The sequence below is a fragment of the Dromiciops gliroides genome, chromosome 4 (genome assembly GCF_019393635.1).
Source record: "Dromiciops gliroides isolate mDroGli1 chromosome 4, mDroGli1.pri, whole genome shotgun sequence".
Taxonomy (NCBI): domain Eukaryota; kingdom Metazoa; phylum Chordata; class Mammalia; order Microbiotheria; family Microbiotheriidae; genus Dromiciops; species Dromiciops gliroides.
In genome coordinates, this window is record NC_057864.1 from 287,833,552 (window position 1) to 287,845,474 (window position 11,923).

The 11,923-nt window shown below is 36.0% G+C and overlaps 1 pseudogene; it reads right to left on the bottom strand.

Annotated features, from left to right (window-relative positions):
• Window positions 1-6,949: 6,949 nt before the first annotated feature.
• LOC122727004 lies at window positions 6,950-7,049 on the bottom strand (annotated as a pseudogene).
• Between the last annotated feature and the right edge of the window lie 4,874 nt (window positions 7,050-11,923).

An 11,923-nucleotide genomic window follows, 5' to 3' on the forward strand; every position in this document is an offset into this window, starting at 1 on the left:
TTTCTGTGCAATAGAGTGAGCATTTTGTGTACCAAGTGAGAATGGAAAATAGAAATGGGAGAGATTTGAAACAGAATGCCCAATTAGGGTGCCACTGAAATAATCTATGTGAGAAGTGATGAGGGCCCAAACTTGAATGATGGGCTGCTGCTAGGTGGTGCAGTGGATAAAGCACTAGCCCTGAATTCAGGAGTACCTGAGTTCAAATCTGGCCTCAGACACTTGACACTTAACTAGCTGTGTGACCCTGGGCAAGTCACTTAACCCCCATTGCCCTACAAAAAAAAAAAACCAACAAAAAACGAAAAAAAACTTGAATGATATATATGTGAGTGGAGAGAAAGGTAGATGCAAGAGATGTTGAATCAGAATCAGCAAGACTTTCTAAGTGATTTGGATATGAGCATAGTCATAGAAACTGATGACAAGAAATGATGAGTTGAAGAATAACTCCAAGAGTGAAAACCCAAGTGAGTAAAAGGGATGGTACTGGGCAGCTAGGTGGTGCAGTGGATAAAGCATAGACCCTGGGTTCAGGAGGACCTGAGTTCAAATCCAGCCTCAGACACTAGACACTTACTATCTGTGTGACCCAGGGCAAGTCACTTAACCCTCATTGCCCTGCCCAAAAAAAAAAAAAAAAAAAAGTGGGGGGGATGATGCTCTTGAAAAAAAAAAAAACAAGGACATTTTGAGGAGAGACTGGTTTAGGGAAAATATAATAAATTCTCATTTTAATATATTGAGTGTTATATGTCTGTAGGATAACTGAGTGAAAATATATGACAGGGGCAGCTAGGTGGCGCAGTGGATAAAACACCAATTTGGATTCAGGAGGACCTGAGTTCAAATCCGGTCTCAGACACCTGACACTTATTAGCTGTGTGACCCTGGGCAAGTCACTTAACCCTCATTGCCCTAAAAATAAAAAAAAGAAAATATATGGCAGCAGGAATTGTAGTACAGAAGAGGAAAAAAGAGTAAAAAGAAATATGGACTTATGTTTTAAAGCTGTCAATTTTTGTTTTTTTAAAAGCACAACCTATATAATTTCTCATTTTCATAATGTTTATTTAGGAGTCATCTGCATAGCATTGATGAATGGAATTCTGGGAGCCAATGAAATCATCAATAGGGAAGGTATTGAGAAAAAAGAAAGGAGAGCTTAGAACTCAGCCTTGATGGCCACCCATAATCAGTGAGTATATCATGTATGATGATATATTAAAAGAGACTGAAAATAATCAGACTGTTAAGAAGAAACCAATCAGAAGTCATTTAAGAATATAAGAAGTCAGAGACAGCTAGGTGGCGCAGTGGATAAAGCACCAGCCATGAATTCAGAAGGACCTGAGTTCAAATCCAGCCTAAGACACTTGACACTTACTAGCTGTGTGACCCTGGGCAAGTCATTTAACCCTCATTGTCCTGCAAAAAAAACAAAAACAAAAAACAAAAAAAATAATATAAGAAGTTGGGGGCGGCTAGGTAGTACAGTAGATAAAGCATCAGCCCTGGATTCAGGAGTACCTGAGTTCAAATCCAGCCCCAGACATTTGACACTTACCAGCTGTGTGACCCTGGGCAAGTCACTTAACCCCCCATTGCCCCACACACACAAAAAAAAGAATATAAGAAGTCAGAAATTGGTATCTCAGAGCCACCCTCTCTGCCATGCCTTTCTCCCCATGAGAAGCAGTCCTAGGATTTTTCTCTTGGTTTCCCTTTCTTCCCTTGCCCCTAAATAAACTACTATCTTATTCTAAAAAAAAACAAAAATAAACAAAACAAAAGAAACCAAAAAAAAGAATATAAGAAGTCAGTCAGTTAAGAAGAATCAGTCAGACAGTTAAGAAGAAAAAAGAAGGGGCAGCTAGGTGGGGCAGTGGATTAGAGCACTGGCTCTGGAGGCAGGAGGACCTGAGTTCAAATCTGGCCTCAGACACTTAACACTTACTAGCTGTGTGACCCTGGGAAAGTCACTTAACCCTCATTGCCCCTACAGAAAAACAAACAAAAAAAAAAAGAAGAGAAAAGAAGAGTGATGTGCATTGAAAACCCAGAGAGGAGAGGGTATCCAAGAGGCAAGATGGTCAACATTGTCACAATCTAAAAAAAAAAAAAAAGAGGTCAGGAAGTATGAGGGATGAGAAAAATTCAATCGAATTGTCAACTAAAAGAACATTCATTTGATTAGAGAAAAAAATTGCCTAGTTTTTTAGTCAAAATTCAAACTGCAAAAGTTCAGTAAGTGAGTGGGAGATGTGGAATTGGAGATATTAACTGTAGAATTTAACTATGAAAGGACTTAGAGATATTAAATGATAGCTAGAGGATATGGCAGCATCAAATCATATTTTTCTACAAATGACCAAGATGATCAAGAAAGAAGTATGTAAGTAAAGAAAGATTGTTGATAAAAGAGGATATGACAAAAAAAATGAAGGGGCAAGTTATGTGAGGCAGTGGCAACAAGGACACAAAGAGAGTATCCTTGACAATGAGAAAGTTGACCTTTTGTTTATTGACTGAAGCAAAGGAAGAGTGAATGAGAAATGTTGCTGATGGGATGTGATATATAAGCTTTTTCCCCTTATTTTACAAAGGGAAGGCTTGCCATTCATGGCTTATATTTTCTTGCTTAAATGAAGATGAGGTCTTCTGTGAACTTAGAAGGCACAAAGACCAGAGATAACATGAAGTGAGGAAGTTTGGGTTTACTGCATATTCTCTGTTCAGAAAAGTAGTTGCTCAAATATTTTTCAAACTTTTTCTCCAACATTGTAGGAACAGGAACGTCTTCAGATCACTACATTAACTATGGCAACTCATGGGGGCCATGGTTACAGAGGAAAAGGTCAGAATGCTCATAGTAATGCTGGAAATGACTGAGATCCTTGATTTGGCCCCAGGCAGTAGCTGGGATTTCATTGATGTACCTGGTATGGAGGTAATGGTTCCTGGCCAGGGCAATATGACCTTTCAGATGCTTTCAGTCTCAAAAATTTGTCACATTGAAAGAAAGGAGGAAAAAAGAAAACATATTGCAGATTAGCAGAAGAATATTGATGTTAGAGAATGGACAAGTCAGAGTTAAGTAGAATGATATTGACTTTTGCAAGCAACCCTTTAACAAATTGATTAAATAAGAAACAGTTTTCCCACTACCTACTAAACCAGTCATAGTCTTTGATCCAATGACCATTTCCCTTGAAGTTCTTGCATCTAATGTTACCATTCAGTTAAGATTGTATTCAAATCCCCACATGGAAATTATACACAAATAGGGTAGGAAAAAAACAAGGAGAGGTCACAATAAACCATCAAACACAAAACATGGTTCTGGGCAGATAGCAGTCAATTAATGAATAATTGCTGTTTGATTGGATGTAATATCAAATCTTCATCTACCTGATAATGTAACTTTAAGTTTTGCAATAGATTAAGCTGCTTTATTTTTAAAATTGGACTACCTAAACAGTCCTATTTTCCCCAAGTATATAGTTTTTTTGTTTATAATTAAAAGAATTGATTGTGACCTCAACCATTTTAACTCCTACATTTGCCACCAAATTATACCTGTTCAAATGAGTGATTTTGTGGTAAGTCAGCATCACTTCTAAGAGAGTTAAAGGAGAGAGATCACATACCAAATCTGCATATCTAATTGAGATTTATTGATGGATATTCCTAGAGCCAAACAAGATATCAAGGGAGTGGGAGATGGGGTTTGTCCCAAATCTTCGAATCTATGGCTCAAGGTTAGGGCAGGAGAAAAAAATATGGCTTCCCACATTTCATTTTTCCCACAAGGGAACAGAATAGAAATTAGGTATCTAAGACTTTTTGCCCAAACTTTCAATAGCATATTTTTTTTCTAATTTCTCATTATTTGGAACATGATTGTGTGTATAATTCTCTCTTCTGCAGAGAATGTGAAGGAATCTCCAAAATGTCATTCAATCAGTCCTATTTTCATGCTCAGAAAAGACTTCTCTGATTAAGACTATTGTTGCTATCCTTGTTTCTGTAAAGTATTATATTTCTTCTTTTTTCCAGCTGCCTATTTCACCTAGGATTGAGTTGTTCACTCATGACTTGAAATTCATTATTTCTTAGCTCAGTAGATTCCATCTATTGTCTTCTACAGCCAAGGGAGTAGGTCTATCCCAGAATAATGAAACCCATAAAACCAAGGAAATATTAGCAGTATATCACATTATGAGTGATAAAATAAAGCTTTTAAAAAGGAAGAGAATAACAATACAATTATTTGCAAAATACTACAAAGTAGCATGGTTCCCATAATATACTTTCATACCTTCCCCTTCCACCATTGCCAAACTTCCAACTTCAAGTCTGATTCTTATGTCTTAATACTTTCCATTTACAGATTAATTTTTACTTTCCAAAGCATTTTCACATTATTATCAATAATAATGTCAAAGAATTTATTAAAGATTTTTTATGTGTCAAGCCCTATGCTAAACATTGAGGATAGAACTAAAGAGAGGCAAGACAGTTTCAGCCCTCAAGGATACTATATTCCAATGAAAAACAACATGGAAAGAAAGTCATGGATTTCTATCTGGAAAGTACTTCAAAAGTATTCTTGTTTTTTTATGTTTTTTTAGACTAGAAAACCAAGGTCAAGAGACATGTAGTGACTTTCCAAAATTACATGGATAGCATATAGATTTAAACCTCACATGCTCTGACTATAAATCCAACTAGGATAATAGAATACATACTACCAGTGTGTAGCACCCTATTGGCTTATTCTTTAAACTTTTTCTCATACTTGCAGACTTCCTTCCCAGAAGATGGCTGCCGATTTCTAGCCTGAAGTATCTTGAAGGTAATCTTGAGTGACTCAGACTTCTAATAGTATTACTGATTAGTTCTTACCCAGTGCATTTCCCAAACCCTTAACCAGTTGATGATCCCTTCAATGCCAATCACCTAGTTATCAATTAATTTTTATAAAAGTATATACTAGGGGGCAGCTAGGTGGTGCAGTGGATAAAGTACTGGCTCTGGAGTCAGGAGGACCTGAGTTCAAATCCAGCCTCAGACACTTGATACTTACTAGATGTGTGACCCTGGGCAAGTCACTTAACCCTCATTGCCCCACAAAACAAAACAAAACAAAAAACAAAATAAAGTATATACTGAGACAGTATAGCAAAGACTGAAGCAAACAAGCATCCTCCCAGCAAAGGGCACACTCTTCATCCTATATACATTTGTTCTCTAGGAAGAGTAGGCTCAAACTTGAATTACAAAGGTACTGAAATAAATATAGGGAGCACATGTGGCTAAAAGTTCTCTCCTGACCCTAAGACTCTTTTCTTTTTCCTAACCATAATCCCAAACAAACTTCAGAGTGTAGGATATTTGTCATTTTCTTCTGATGGATCTCCCACTTGCTTGTTGGATAAGAAGGCTAAGATTCCTGACCAGTTCTTTGGTAGGATAGGTCAAGCAGGTCACTCCTTAAGGTAAAATAAAGGGGTTGTAGCAAACAATCTCTCTAAGATCTGTATAAATTCTTACCCCTGCAATCAATTAATCTGATACCTTAATTTTGCTCCACAATAGAATCCACTGATGTAATTACTACCAACTCCTATTTTTGATTACTAATGGCTCTTCTGACCTCTTATAACTTGCAAGTCATAACTTGGCAGAATCAATCTGGAAATACTCATTTAAAAATAATTTGAATATAGGAAAGATATTCAGAAAATCCCAAACTCTTTATTACTCATTATTTACATACAATAAATATTCAATGGTAGAATAAAACAAGACTTCCTTAATCTGTTCTAATACTAGTGTCTTCCTTTTATGCTGGCTCCAATATATCCTGTCCATATCTTGCTTGTACATAGTTCTTTGCATATTGTCTCCAACATTACACTATGAAGTCCTTGAGAGCAAGGTTCATCTTTTGCCTTTCTTTGTTTCCTGAGTACTGAGCCCAGTTCCAGGTACATAATAAGCACTACATAAATGATTATTGACAGAAGGATTTATGATATTATGGCGGTAAGTAGTACTTCTTCCTTTGATGCAAGTTGAATGTCTCCAAATACTAGAAGTTTTCATGAATTGGTGAAGCAAATGAGTCTCTGAATTTAACTCGACTGGTTCTCAGGCAACAGATACATAGTTTATTGATAAGGTAGCAGAATCACAGACACTCAGAATTACAAGGGCTTCAGATGCCATCTACCTCAGGCTTTAATAGGATAAAATACAATATGACTAAGAAAAAATCATCCAATGCCCTCCCAAACACTTCTGTTCTTAGGTAGCTCAATACTCCTGGGTATAATTATTCAAGTTTTGGACAACTTTCACTGTTATGAAGCTTCTGTATATTTTGAGTCAAAATATGCCTTTTTCTTCTATCTAGAGGTTATATGCTCTTAGTTTTACCCTTTCAGGTTCAATTAAAACAAGTCTAATCCTTTTTCTTCATATAATTCCTTCAAATACCAGAGGGCAGCTAACTTTTTGTTTGTTTGTTTTTTAGAATTTTATTTTTTTTCCCAAATTATGTGTAGAAACAAATTTTAACATCAATTTTTAAAACTTTGTGTTCCAAATTCTCTTCATCTCTCTCCCCACCCCTTCAGAACTCAAGCAATTCAATATAAATTATACATGTGTAGTCATGCAAAACATTTCCACATTAGTCAGGTTGTGAAATAAAACAGACAAAAAAAGCTTTAGAAAAAGGTACTAAAAAAATTATAATTCAATCTGTATGCAGATACCATCAATTCATTCTCTGGAGATGTATTGCATTTTTCATTAGTCCTTCAGAGTTGTCTTGGATCATTGTATTGCTGAAAATAATTAAGTCATTCACAGCAGATCATCTAATGATATTGCTGTTATTTAGTAAGTCTTTCCAGGTTTTTATGATAGCATCCTGCCCATTATTTCTTCATGAATTTGCATGTTATCCTTGCGTAGGGGCCATGCTAATCTTTTCTGAATCATTCCAATTTTAGTATATGTGCTGTCGAAGTGAGCACCTGCTCATCATTTCTTATGGCACAAGAACATTCTATTATAATCTCATCCCACAATTTTTTCAGCCATTCCCCAATAGATGAGCATCTCCTCAATTTCAAATTAAACATTTTTTGTTGTTTTTTATCTTTTTGGATATGAATTGTCAGTGAGATTTTCCCCATCCCTTAAATATAAGAAATTTAATTGTGATATTAATCAGTATAATAGACCACAAATGATGATTTACTCCAGTTGATTTCTTAAGTTAATAATACTATAGCATAGAGCATAAATATTATGTAATTATTCTTTATATACACTAATATACTTCTTAGTAGTTTAAACCAATGCAGTAATGTGTTTTTAGGTATCAATGAATTATGAACTTACTCTTGTTCTGAATAACTAAGTCCCTTTTAGTGTTCATTGTAGCACGTTGTGGTTAACCAAGGCCCTAAAGATAGTATCTTCTAAAATGAAGGGACCAATCAGCATTGGAGATCATGACTGACCAGGACACCTTGTCATGTATTCAGACATTTACTCCTCAAGCTGATGTCCCAGATGGTAAACCAATCAGCTGAAAGGACATGACGTTTGTATCTAGACACAATGCCCTCCCTGTCCATTAACAGTTTTTTTGTTTTGTTTTGTTTTTTGTTTTTTGGCAGGGCAATAGGGCTTAAGTGACTTGCCCAAGGTCACACAGCTAGTAAGTGTCAAGTGTCTGAGGCCGGATTTGAACTCAGGTACTCTTGACTCCAGGGCCAGTGCTCTATCCACTGCGCCACCTAGCTGCCCCCATTAACAGTTAAAAGAACATCTTGTCGGTGTCTCAGAACTTCTATTGAATTAATGAACTGTACCATTTGAATGTGTTAGGTATATGTAATGGGAGGAGTTATGTGTTAAAGTAGTAAGCTATATAAGCATTTGTACCTCATAGGGGTATAAAAGTCTGAGACCAGTACTGCTCAGGGTCTTTCAGGTCCTGTCCCTGACTGACTGGCTTTATTGTGAGACTGGTACCCTCTCTCAATAAACCTATTTTCTACAGCTTGGAGACTTTGTTATTTCTTCTTCAGATTTAGAAATTTTTGTGACACAACCTAGTAGTGGTATTACTAGGTCAAAGAGTGTACATGGTTTTAGAGCCCTTTGGCCATAGTTCCAAATTCCTCTAAAGAATGTTTGAATCAGTTTACAACTTCACCAAGAGTGCTTTTATGTCTCATTTTCCCCATATCCACTATGACATTTGTCATTTTACTCTGCTATCCTATTATTTAATCCAATGGATAGGAGGTAGTACCCTAGAATTGTTTTGACCTGCATCTTTCCAATAAGTAGTATTAGAGCATTTTTTTTCTATGTGGCTATAGGTAGCTTTGATTATTTCATCTGAAAGTTTCATATCTTTTGATTATCTATCAATTGGGGAATGGCTCTTATTTTAACAAATTTGACATAGTTCTCTGTGTGTTTGAGAACTGAGGCTGAGGACAGCTAACTTTTACCAGCAACTAGATCATGAAATGGATAGAGTTGCAGACCTAGAGAAAGGAAGACTTTTTCCTAAATTCAAATCTGGCCTCAGACACTTTCTAGCTGTGTGACTCTGGGCAAATCATTTAACACTGTTTACTTCAGCTTCCTCACTTGTAAAATGAGCTAGAGAAGGAAATGGCCAACCACTCCAGTGTCTTTGTTAAGAAAACCTCAAATAGGTTCACAAAAAGTCAGACATGACTGAAGTGACTGAACAACAACAACAAAAATTGTGTACCTATCTCTCCAACAATCCACTTTTGTCCAGGTTAAATATCCCCAGGACCTTCTACATATTATCATACATCATAGTTTTAGAGAATTGGGGGTTTTAAATCTTGGTTTTGCTACTCACCTGTGTGACTTTAGATAAATCACTCAGTTTCTCTGGATATATTGAAAGAGTTGAACTAAATAACCTCTGAGATTATAATCCTTAATATAATTCTTAATCTTATACTCATTAATGTTATATTTATGTTCATACCTTGATTTTAATGTTATATCTTGATTTTCCTAATTTTGATTTATATAGCACAATATTCTAGATGTTATTGACTAGGCCAGAGTATAGAGGGATTAAACCTAGAACCTTTGAACACTATGCTGTTATTAGTGAAGCTTAATATCATATAATAAGCTTCTGGGCCTAACATTTCATACTTATGATGCATGTGAAATTTGTAATTCACTGAAATCCTTAGGCTTATCTCCATAAATTATTGTCTATCTATATCATTCTGTACTTGTACTTTTGTTTTTTGAACTTGTATAGTGATTTAAATTGATATGCTCTCTATTAAATTTCACCTCACTCTTCTCACCAGTCAAGATCTCTTGCAGTTCTAGTCCCAATGACAAGCCAATAAAATGTAAGTTCCCTAAGGAAAAGAACCATTTTTGCATTTTGTTTTTGTATCCCTAGTGCTTAAAACTGTTCCTGGAACAGATGAAGCATTTAATCAATGCTCTTTCTTAGGGGTTTGCTTGTTTACTTTCTTGTTTCTGTGTATTTTACTGCCATCCAGTATTTGAAAGCCTTCTAACTTGTTAAGAAATGTGAGAATCTGTGTTCTGCTGGCATGGCCTCTGAGTACCCAGAGTGAGGTTTACACCAGGATAAAAACATGAGAAGAGGACATTGGTAGAGGATTTCTTTTTCATAATTTTATACTATAATAAATAAATACTTATAGAATGAAAGCATGAATAAAAACAAATAAATGCTAAAAACTCTATTGGAAAGGGCAATTGCTATAATTATTTGATAAAGGCAGAAATATCTTTAAAAAATTTTAGCAACATGGTGGCTTACAAACATTTTTCAAATGCAACAATTATGTAAATTTCCTTTCTGCGGAAAATCAACATAAATAAAAGTACTTAGAGCAACATGTGGCTGGTGAGGCCATTACATAATAATAGAGTATCAAAATTATTTTAATGGAAGTAATATCTAGACAGCTTGAAATCATTCTCTCTCTGCCTTTATGACATTAATTTATGGGTAATTTGCCCATCAGAATTGCAGTGTCAAGATCATGTGAAAAAACCCAGTGCTATTTAATAAATATCTATTCAGTTAGAAAGACAGCATCATTTGGAAAGAAAAATGCATAATATGTGAATTAGGAGAATTTGGTTTCTATTCCCACATCTGTCTCTAACTGTGATGATGGACAAGCCACTTAGCTTCTCTGGTCCTCACATTTGTGTGTGTGTGTGTGTGTGTGTGTGTGTGTGTGTGTGTGTGTTTTGAAGTTGAAGTTGACTCTCATTATCTTACCCACACTGAAAGTTCAGTGACCATTTATTTACAAGCCTGTTTTCACTGCTTATAGTCACAGGAGCTATGGCATGTTTGATTTCACAGTTGGGCTAGTTCATCCTCTCTTAGGAAGCCCCCATCTCACAGGGTCCATACTGTGACTGGACTTGGTGCCGATATCTCATCTTGTTAGCTTACTATATCTCAGAAGTTCCAATTTCTATAGTTCTAGCAGACTCAACATCCACAGAAGCAGGAATACAGACATTCACCACCCTGCACAGTAGAAATATCACTTTTGAAAATTGTTTATCATTGGACAAATTGATGATTTAAATATAAAATGCTTTCCTTTACCCCATTTCTTAGTTGATTTCTACATAATAGAATTTTTGAAAGAAAAATAGTAAGCTTTATTTTCCCTAAGGATTAATACTTTTCATGGTTTTTTTGCAAGGCAATGAGGGTTAAGTGACTTGCCCAGGGTCACACAGCTAGTAAGTGGGTCAAGTGTCTGAGGCCTGATTTGAAGTCAGGTCCTCCTGAATCCAGGGCCCTTGCTTTATCCACTGTGCCACCTAGCTGCCCCCAGTACTTTTCATTTTTAATATTGACATAAGAAAGGTTTATTAATATGAGATAGATTACATCATACCAATGCCTGTATTTCTTTTTAACAATAAACATTTTTTTATAAAGTTCCTCCTGCAAGAAAGACAGCATGACTTATAGCAGAGCATTCAGAGTTATTTATATGTAACCACAGTTCCAAAGATTACCAGTAGGGGACTCTCTCATTATTGGAAAAAATCACTTGAACCTGCATGAAAGGCAGGTCAGAATTGGTAAGAGTGAGAAAACGCCAATATTATCAAATCTTTGGACCTGCTTCAAGTCTCTTTGGACTTCAGGCACTTCTTGTCTCCAGCTTTGAGAGAGAATATGGGCAATGCCAAATTCACTTCAGATTGCTGAAAGAAAAGACTCCAGGAAGAAGTTGACTTGAAATCTAGGAGTCTTTTTCATATACCCATCCTCAGACTGCTGTACTAGAGACTTCATGGCTCCATGGGTGAGATCTATGCCTATCTCTCTTGATTGAGCTGTTACACTGCCCCCCCACCCAATGGGAGAGTGTCACTCTGTATTATATGATAAATATTCTCCTATATATATATTTTCTTATTTATCTGTTGCTATCAAATTAAACAAATTAGTCTCAGATAAATGCTATGTATATTCATTGTGAAATTGTTATTTCTTGGGAAGGGAGTCAAGTCATGAATATAAAACTTGTGGTCCTGCTCTCCCCCAATTGCTAAAACAATCAGGACTTAGATTACACTGAAAACCATATCCACTAGATTAATTAACAATATTTAAGGGAGCAAATAGATATAATTCAACCCCACTACCCTTCCGTCTGAATGGAGCAGAGTGGCAGCCATTATTTGCCCTTTGTCTCATGCTTCTTCTCCTGGCAAGAATTGAAGACTCCCTTAGAGAAGATGGAAGGACTAAAAGCTAAGCGATGTCTATTCTGCCTCCTTTTAAGCCACACAAAGACACCTCCATACA